Source organism: Pseudophryne corroboree, chromosome 1, assembly GCF_028390025.1.
Source record: "Pseudophryne corroboree isolate aPseCor3 chromosome 1, aPseCor3.hap2, whole genome shotgun sequence".
In the NCBI taxonomy this organism is placed as follows: domain Eukaryota; kingdom Metazoa; phylum Chordata; class Amphibia; order Anura; family Myobatrachidae; genus Pseudophryne; species Pseudophryne corroboree.
In genome coordinates, this window is record NC_086444.1 from 520,568,040 (window position 1) to 520,578,136 (window position 10,097).

The window sequence follows — 10,097 nt, forward strand, 5'->3', positions numbered from 1 at the left end:
TATTGTCTGATGTACTCCATTCCATCTGGCCAGAATCAGACGCTGCAGAGGTCTTGAGTGGAATTGTGCATACTCCACCATGTCGAATGTTGACACCATCAAACCCATCACTCGCATTGCTGCGTGAATCGATATTGTTTGACTGTGTAACAACTCCTGAGTCATTAACTGCACCTTGGATATCTTGTTCCGAGGTAAAAATATTTTCTGCAGACTTGAATCCAATACAGCCCCATGTGAAACATCCGGTGTGACGGAATTAGAGATGACTTTGCCCAATTTATGAGCCATCCATGCTTCTGTAGACAAGTTATTGTCTGTTGGAGATGGCTCAAGAGCAATTCCTGGGATTGTGCTAGGATTAAAAGATCGTCGAGGTATGGAAAAATTCTTATCCCCTGCTTGCGGAGATAAGCTGCCATCACCACCATAATCTTGGTAAATACTCTGGGGGCTGTGGCTAACCCAAAGGGTAAGGCCTGGAACTGAAAATGTTGCTGGAGGATGGCGAACCTGAGGTAACACTGATGAGACAATGCTATAGGAACATGCAGGTAAGCATCCTGTATATCCAGAGATACCATGTAATCCCCTGGTTCCATGGCCAAAACTATGGAGCGTAACGTCTCCATGTGGTTCCGTGGGACCCAAATGTATTTGTTTAACATTTTGAGATTGAGAATGGGCCGAAACGACCTATTTGGTTACTGAACCAAAAACAGGTTGGAGTAAAAACCCTGTCCCCGTTGTACAGGGGATACTGGAATAATTACTCCTGACTGAAGCAATTTCTAAACTGCTTCTTGCAGGGCTCTGGCCTTCTCCTGTATTCGAGACGGACTGGTGCAGAAGAACCTTCGAGGGAGGCTGCTTCTTGAAAGGGAAAACATAACCCAGAGATACAGCTTCTTGCACCCAAGCATCTGTTGTCAACTGCTGCCATATGTGTGCAAACTGAAGAAGTCGGCCTCCTACTCTGGGGTCCCCCAGGCGGAGGCCCGCACCATCAGGCTGATGGCTTATGTTCTGGTTTGGAAGCTGGCCCTCTGGTGGCCCATTGCTTCTTTGCCTTACCAAACTTATTGTATTGGCACTGCTTAGAATCACTTTTTCCTTTTGTTTTTCCTTGCGACCGAAATACCAAACCCCTAGGCCTGGGGTTATAATTGGCAGGAAACCGGACCTTCTTGGATTCTGCTTCTGACTCCAGAATATCTGTCAATTACTTACCAAACAGAATATTCCCAACAAAAGGCCAAGATTCCAGAACCTTCTTAGATTCTGAATCAGCTTTCCATGTACGTAGCCAAATTGCTCTGCGAGCAGCTACCGTCAAGGCTGATGCTTTGGAAGCAATAGTAACCACATCTATTGCCGCTTCTTCTAAGAATACCGCAGCCTGCTTCATGTGAGCTATATGGGATTCCTGCACCCTAGTAGGTGCTGAAAGCCCGTCTTCCAGTACGTCAGCCCATTCAGCTACCGCCTTTGTCATCCAAGCTGAAGCCATAGTTAACCTAAAGACGGCCCCTGACAGAGAAAATATGGTTTTCAAAACCCATCCACTCTTCTGTCTGTGACATAATTTAATGATGTTGACGGTAAAGGCAATATAGATTTTCGCACTAATCTAATGACATGCGTATCTACCTTAGGGGGCACTTCTCTTCTTAAACAGTCCCCAGTTGGAAAAGGGTACTAGGAATCCCATTTTTTTTTAATTCTATATTTTTTATTGGGTGTAGCCCAAGCTTCCTCCATGATTTCAGTCAGCTGATCTGACCCTGTAAACTCGACCCTAACTATTTTGGGCCGTTTAAACACAGGTGCCTTAGTTTTTAACACCGGCTCTACTGAATCCTCTAGGTACAGAATAGCCTTTATTGCTCCAATTAATTCAGCTATATCCTCTGAGCTGATTGCTTCATCATATGAAGAACAGGTAGAAGGTGAGTATATAGAGCTATCATCATCTGATGTATCATCCTGTGTAGCCTGTGAATTTGATGATATATTTACACTCTGTTTATCAGCTTGTTTCCTTGGAGAAGCTGTTGGGGCTATACCATAAGAAGGGAGCTGCATGTATGGGTTAATAGTATACCCTACTCCTGGTATTGAAGCTGTAGGGATTACCCATTCAGCTATACTGGACAAGGTCTGTGCAACATAGCCCAAGGTGAATCTACCTGCCGTTGAACAGGGATTTGCCTTGCAATCTGCTGAAACGCAAAACAATTTGTACATAACCCATCATGTGCCAGATCCTGAGAGGATAATCCCACTTTGCAGGACAAACATGTTATGAGTGTTGGTGTTACTGTTAATGTAACCTCGTCACCTTTGCCGCTTTTAGACATGATAAATAATCAGCTTTTCACAGAGTACTACATGATTTGTGACTGTAATCACTTTACTATATTAAAGTGATATCAATCTGACCCCATCCCATGCACCAGCATTGAGGTTTAGAAGAAACCACTGACAAACATATATAAAGTCAGCAATCACATGAGCAGTCAGTCACATGTTATATATTAGTCATACGAGCATATGATCAACTACAAACACATTTCAAAGTATGTAGGAGTACATACTGTATTACTGAATTCTGTTTTATACAGATCTTTAACGTAGTCAGATGCATTGCGAAGAAAACCACAGTAATGTCCACAGACTCATATGCAATAGGTACTATTCGTACTGACAAAAAGTAGATAGAAATTTAGTGCTGTATAACCCGTACTCGAGAGAGTGGGATACAGGGAGACTCACCCCACTTCCAAGATCAATCAATACGTTAGCGAATGCTGAGTGGATCCAGACGCTACTAGTGTACACTGCCGCTCCGGGAACTTTTAGTGAACACAGACGCACTATGCATGCAGACGCAACAATCATACAGACGCCTGTACTGCGACCAGGTTTCCTTGCGGTAGCACTTAGTGTACACAGACGCAGCGGCTATGCTGCGACCGAGACCCCTCGTGGTAGTGTCTGAGACGGAAGTGAGGCAATCAGTTTATGGCGGGAGATCGACGGAAACTGGTCATGAACTGGGGGGAGGGGCGACCAGGAGAGCATCTGACTCCCCACCGCTGACATCAACCCTAGGGATCGCAGCTTCATATTATTCCTGGTGCCTTATGATCCCTAAGGCCTAGCGATGGAGCACCCGTGGTGGCTGCGCGCCAGCTACTGTTTGGAAGTCTCCTCCCAATACAGTGCGGTTGTGTCCGTTATTCCCCCTCTAAGTGGAACCGATGTCTTACCTACTCCCCGTGCACCGCCCACAGCCTGGTAACGTCTGCTGGACCTTGTAACGTGGGTAAGCGTTGTTGCGACCCGGCGGAGAGTTGTTGGAGCGACTCTTTCCAATATGCGTGTAAGACGCCGTTAGGAAAAATCACTCAGAAAACGTAGTAAGACTATAAAAATAAAATAAGAAAGCTTCGGGCTGCCAAAAACAGCAGCCCTGTGACCATGGTCCGGCTCCTGCCGCACCAAACAAAAAACTGATTTGCCTGAGCCAGTAGGCGGGGATATATGGACGGGCCCGTTGCATCCTGGGAGGACTGAAAGCTTGTGATCGTTTGGTGCCAATCCGCTGTCGCTCCATCATATCCCATTGTTATCCTGTGGATAACCTGTGGACCCTGCCGGAGAAAGGCTGGTCTATGGGGACACACTGTAGAGCCGTGAACCAATGGCGTCTGGGCCATGCCGGAGCCACGAGTATGATTGTGCTACCCTCTTTGAATTTGCGTAGTACTCTGGGAAGGAGAGATACTGAAGAGAAGAGATAGGCCAGATGAAAGGTCCATTGAAATGTTAGTGTGTCCACGAATATTGCAGCCAGATCTCGTGTTCTGGCTCCGTACACTGGTACCTTGTGGTTGTGTCTGGAGGCTATGAGATCCACGTATGCAAGGCCCCATCTGTTTACCAGAAGTTGAAAAACGGCTGGATGTAGAGACCACTCTCCGGGGTGTACATCTTCGCGACTGAGAAAGTCCGCTTCCCATTTGATGACTCCCGGAATGAATATTGCCGAGATGGGCGGAATATGGCGCTCTGTTCAGGCGAGAATCCAAACTACTTCCTGAGCACTGCAAGTGCCTTCCTGTCAGTTTATATAAGCCACAGCCGTGGCGTTGTCTGACTGGATTTGTACGGGAGAGGCCTGTAGAAGGCCCTGAGCTATTTGAAGGGCCCGGTACGCTACCCGTTCCAGGACATTGATCAGAAGATCTGTTTCTGTCAGAGACCAGTGGCCCTGAAAGGAGTGACTACCTGTGACTGCTCACCACCCCCGGAGGCTGGCGAGAAGAGTCCAGTTTGAAACAGTGTAGCCACCATGAAAGTGACGTCCAAACCTCCTGAGGTAGAGTCATGGTCTGGGATTTGATCTGCTTGGGTAGACCATTCCATCTGGAAAGTATCAGGCGTTGTAGAAGCCTGGAGTGAAATTGGCCATATTCCACCATGTCGAAGGTGGATACCATGGAACCCAGGGTCTGCATTGCCGAATGGATCGAGACCCTTTGGTTGCTGAGTAGGTTGCAGATGTGCAATTACAATGCTGCCATCTTGTCTGGAGGGAGGAATACGCGTTGTACCTGGGCGTCCAGTATCGCTCTGAGAAGCATCCTCTTGATGGGATGAGAGGGGGACTTGGCCCAGTTGATCAGCCATCTGTGACTCTAGGAATGACATTGTCACCTGGAGCAGACGATACAGTACCTCTGGGACTGTGCCAAAAGAAGTAGGTCATCCAGGTAAGAGTATATTCGAATTCCCTGCCATCACTGCCATGAGCTTGGTAAATACCCTGCGAGCTGTGTACAGTCCGAAGGGTATGGCCTGGAACTGGAAATGCTGGCGCAGGACAGCAAATCTGAGATATTGTTGATGAAAGGGTGCTATAGGTACATGGAATGTACGCATCCTGTATATCCAGGGAGACCATATAATCCCAAGGCCGCACAGCCAGGCTGTAGCCGTTCTGGCGGTGTCTCCTGTAAAGGAGTATAAAGATTTCAGACACGCATCCAATTGCCTATAGAATTCATGCCACCCCGCATTGAGGCAGTAATTCATGCAAAAGGGGCCCAAACCAAGTACTGAGTACATATGCATGATTATACTTTTCAGATGTCCGACATTTCTGTATTTAAAATCTTTTTATTAATTTTATGTAACAATCTAATTTTCTGAGATTTTGGATTTGTGTTTTTTTAAGTTGTAAACCACAATCATCAAAATGATAACAAATAAAGGCTTGAAATATCTCACTTTGCATGTTGAGTTACTGAAATAAATGAACTTTTGCACGATATTCTAATTTTCACCTGTAATCGCACTCACATACGTGTTATTTCTACTATATATAATTACCTTTTAATCATAATTTTGTGATATTTGATAAATATGTGAAACTATAGCCTTTACATTATTAAAGGCTGACTTGTGCAAACCATTGGTAAATGAAATAAAAGCATTAGAAATACTGTAGTACAGGCCTGGCCAACCTGTGGCTCTCCAGCTGTTGTGAAACTACAATTCCCAACATGCCCTGCTACAGTTTTGCAATTAGGAAAGGCTAAAATTGTGGAAGGGCATGCTGGGATGTGCAGTTTCACAGTAGCTGGAGAGCCACAGGTTGGCCAGGCCTGCTGTAGTATGTTCTTAAATTTTGCTGGCGGTCAAAGAAAGGACCCCGATATATAAACTTTTGCCCGGACATCATCAGGTATGTATTTAGGGGAGTGAGGTAGAGTGGCAAAAGCAACTCACTGCTCCAATGTGACGTAATGACTCACATTTGAGAGAAAAGCACACACTCAATACTGCGCAACTTCTCTAAGTTACCTATAAAGCCCAAAAATGCAAGGGGCTCAATTTATAATCCTTTTCCAAGGCTCCATTACCCCCATTTATATATCCATCTTCAGAAGGCAAAGGTGCAAAACATTTTCTAGTCAGAGGGCCGCTTTGGGAGATCGCACCCATTGAATAGGTCACAATAAAATGTTACTTGCTAAAACGTGTAAAATACACTGCTCAAAAAAATAAAGGGAACACTAAAATAACACATCCTAGATCTGAATGAATGAAATATTCTTATTAATACTTTGTTATTTACATAGTTGAATGTGCTGACAACAAAATCACAAAAAAATTATCAATGGAAATCAAATTTATTAACCCATTGAGGTTCGGATTTGGAGTCACACTCAAAATTAAAGTGGAAAAACACACTACAGGCTGATCCAACTTTGATGTAATGTCCTTAAAACAAGTCAAAATGAGGCTCAGTAGTGTGTGTGGCCTCCACGTGTCTGTATGACCTCCCTACAACCCACACAAGTGGCTCAGGAAGTGCAGCTCATCCAGGATGGCACATCAATGCGAGTTGTGGCAAGAAGGTTTGCTGTGTCTGTCAGCGTAGTGTACAGAGCATGGAGGCGCTACCAGGAGACAGGCCAGTACATCAGGAGATGTGGAGGAGGCCGTAGGAGGGCAACAACCCAGCAGCAGGACCGCTACCTCCGCCTTTGTGCAAGGAGGATCAGGAGGAACACTGCCAGAGCCCTGCAAAATGACTTCCAGCAAGCCACAAATGTGCATGTGTCTACTCAAACGATCAGAAACAGACTCCATGAGGGTGGTATGAGGGCCAGACGTCCACAGGTGGGGGTTGTGCTTACAGCCCAACACCGTGCAGAACGTTTGGCATTTGCCAGAGAACACCAAGATTGGCAAATTCGCCACTGGCGCCCTGTGCTCTTCACAGATGAAACAGGTTCTCACTGAGCACGTGACAGACGTGACAGAGTCTGGAGACGTCAAGGAGAACATTCTGCCTGCAACATCCTCCAGCATGACCGGTTTGGTAGTGGGTCAGTAATGGTGTGGGGTGGCATTTCTTTGAGGGGCCGCACAGCCCTCCATGTGCTCGCCAGAGGTAGCCTGACTGCCATTAGGTACCGAGATGAGATCCTCAGACCCCTTGTGAGACCATATGCTGGTGCGGTTGGCCCTGGGTTCCTCCTAATGCAAGACAATGCTAGACCTCATGTGGCTGGAGTGTGTCAGCAATTCCTGCAAGACGAAGGCATTGATGCTATGGACTGGCCCGCCTGTTCCCCAGACCTGAATCCAATTGAGCACTTCTGGGACATCATGTCCATCCACCAAAGCCACGTTGCACCACAGACTGTCCAGGAGTTGGTGGATGCTTTAGTCCAGGTCTGGGAGGAGATCCCTCAGGAGACCATCCGCCACCTCATCAGGAGCATGCCCAGGCTTTGTAGGGAGGTCATACAGGCATGTGCTGGCCACACACACTACTGAGCCTCATTTTGACTTGTTTTAAGGACATTACTTCAAAGTTGGATTAGCCTGTAGTGTGTTTTTCCACTTTAATATTGAGGGTGACTCCAAATCCAGACCTCCATGGGTTAATAAATTTGATTTCCATTGATAATTTTTTTGTGATTTTGTTGTCAGCACATTGAACTATGTTTAGAACAAAGTATTTAATAAGAATATTTCATTCATTCAGATCCAGGATGTGTTATTTTAGTGTTCCCTTTATTTTTTTGAGCAGTGTATATACGTTATGGTAAGAACTTACCGTTGATAATGTGATTTCTCTTATGTCCACAGGTATTCACAGGATAACATTGGGATATGCCGGAGCGACAGCGGAAATGGCACCAAATGGTCACAAGCTTTCTGGCCTCCCGGGATGCATTGGGGCTTCACCATATATAATCCCGCCCACTGACTCAGTCAAATCAGTTCTTTCCACAGCAATTAGACAGGAGCATCAGGTAGAAACCTATTCAGGCGAACACACATGCACACCCTTTCATGCAAGAGGGAAGAGGTTTAGTGATTGTAAAGATCCTTAAATCAGGTTAACATTGGGATTCCCAAAGCCAGTTTTAGTGGTGGGAACGCTCCTGATTACACAGGAGAACCTTTCACCCGAATTCTGCATCATGAGAGGCAAAAGTATCCAAGGCATAATGTCTGATGAATGTGTTAATGGAAGACCATGTGGCTGCCTTACAAATCTGTTCTGCTGAAACACCCTGTTGTGCTGCCCATGAAGGACCTACCTTACGTGTAGAGTGAGCAGAGACATTAGCCGGAGTAGGGAGATCTGCACGAGAATAAGATTCTGAAATTACCATTCTGAGTCATCTTGCCAGCGTCTGTTTACTAGCAGGCCATCCTCTTCTATGAAATCCGTAAAGGATGAAGAGAGAATTTGTTTTTCTGATGGCACTAGTACGATCTATGTAGATTCTTAATGCTCGGACCACGTCCAGCGACGCTTCCCCCGCAGAAAGTCCCGATACCTGAAAAGCTGGGACTACAATCTCTTCGTTAAGGTGAAACTTTGAAACCACCTTCGGAAGATAACCAGATCTAGTTTTGGGAACTGCTTTATTTGGAAAGAAAACTTTAGAAAAGTAGACTTACACGACAGTGCTCCTAAATCTGATACTCTTCTAGCTGACGCCATTGCCAGTAGAAAGAGTACTTTAGCCGTTAACCATTTAAGATCTGCTCTCTTAAGTGGTTCAAACGGAGGTCCCTGAAGGAATTTAAGAACTAGATTCAAATCCCAGGGAGCTGCAGGAGGAACAAATGGAGGTTGAATATGTACAACTCCCTGAAAGAAAGTACGCACATCCTGTAAGTCAGCAATCTTTCTCTGAAACCATACAGCTAATGCCGATACTTGAACTCTCAAGGATACTACCTTCAATCCCTTATCCAATCCTGCTTGAAGAAAATCCAAAATCCTGGATACTTTAAACGATCTTAGATTCAAACTTTTACACTACACCAACGAATATAAGCTTGCCATATTCGATGATAAACACGAGCTGAAGAAGGTTTTCTTGCTCTAAGCATAGTTTGAATTACTTGCTTTGAAAATCCTCTAGATTCTAGGATAGAGGTTTCAACAGCCACGCCGTTAAAGACAGACGATCCAGATGGCTGTGACAACAAGGACCCTGCATTAGCAGATCTGGACGTTGAGGGAGCAGTATTGGTGCTTCCACTGACGTCCTTAGAAGATCTGTGTACCAATGTCTACTTGGCCAAGCTGGAGCTATTAGAATTATGGCTCCTTTTGCTTGCTTTATTTTCCTCACTACTCTGGGTAACAGAGAGATTGGAGGGAACAGATATGCCAGATGAAATTTCCATTTTACTGACAGTGCATCTACAAGGACCGCTCCGGGATCCTTTGTTCTTGATCCGTACCTCAGAACTGTGTTGTTTAAACGAGATGCCATGAGATCTATCACTGGTAGACCCCATCTGTTCACTATAGTCTGAAACACTTCTGGGTGTAAGGCCCATTCGGTTTCCTGAATGGTGTGTCGACTGAGAAAATCCGCTTCCCAGTTCAGTACACCTGGAACAAACACTGCTGACAATATCAGAAGATGGAGTTCTGCCCACCTTAGTATGGGAGTTACTTCCTCCATCAATCTTTTGCTGTGAGTTCCTCCCTGATGATTGAGGTACGCTACCGCTGTTGCATTGTCTGAGCGGATCTGGACCAGTCTTCCTTGCAGACTGTCCTTTGCCTGAACTAGAGCCATATAAATGGCCCTTATTTCCAACAGATTTATTGGCAGGCGACTTTCCCTTATGGTCCATTTTCCCTGGAACCAAAGGCTTTCGAGTACCGCTCCCTAGTCTGGAAGACTGGCATCTGTTGTCAGGACTTGCCATTCTTTTATCCAAAAGGGTCTCCCCTTGTTTAATGGTCCCTCTGTAGCCACCAAGCTAGAGACCTTCTTACGTTTACCGGAAACTTTATCATGTCTTTTTATTGTCTGATTTTTTCCGTTCCACTTGGTCAGAATAAGGTGCTGTAGCGGTCTGGAGTGGAATTGCGCATATTCCACCATGTCGAAGGTTGACACCATCAGACCCAACAGCCGCATTGCTGCATGGACTGACATTGTCTGAGTGTGCAACGCCTCCTGAGTCATGACCTGCACCTTGACTATCTTTTTCTCTGGTAAGAAAATTCTCTGTAGACCTGAATCCAATATGGC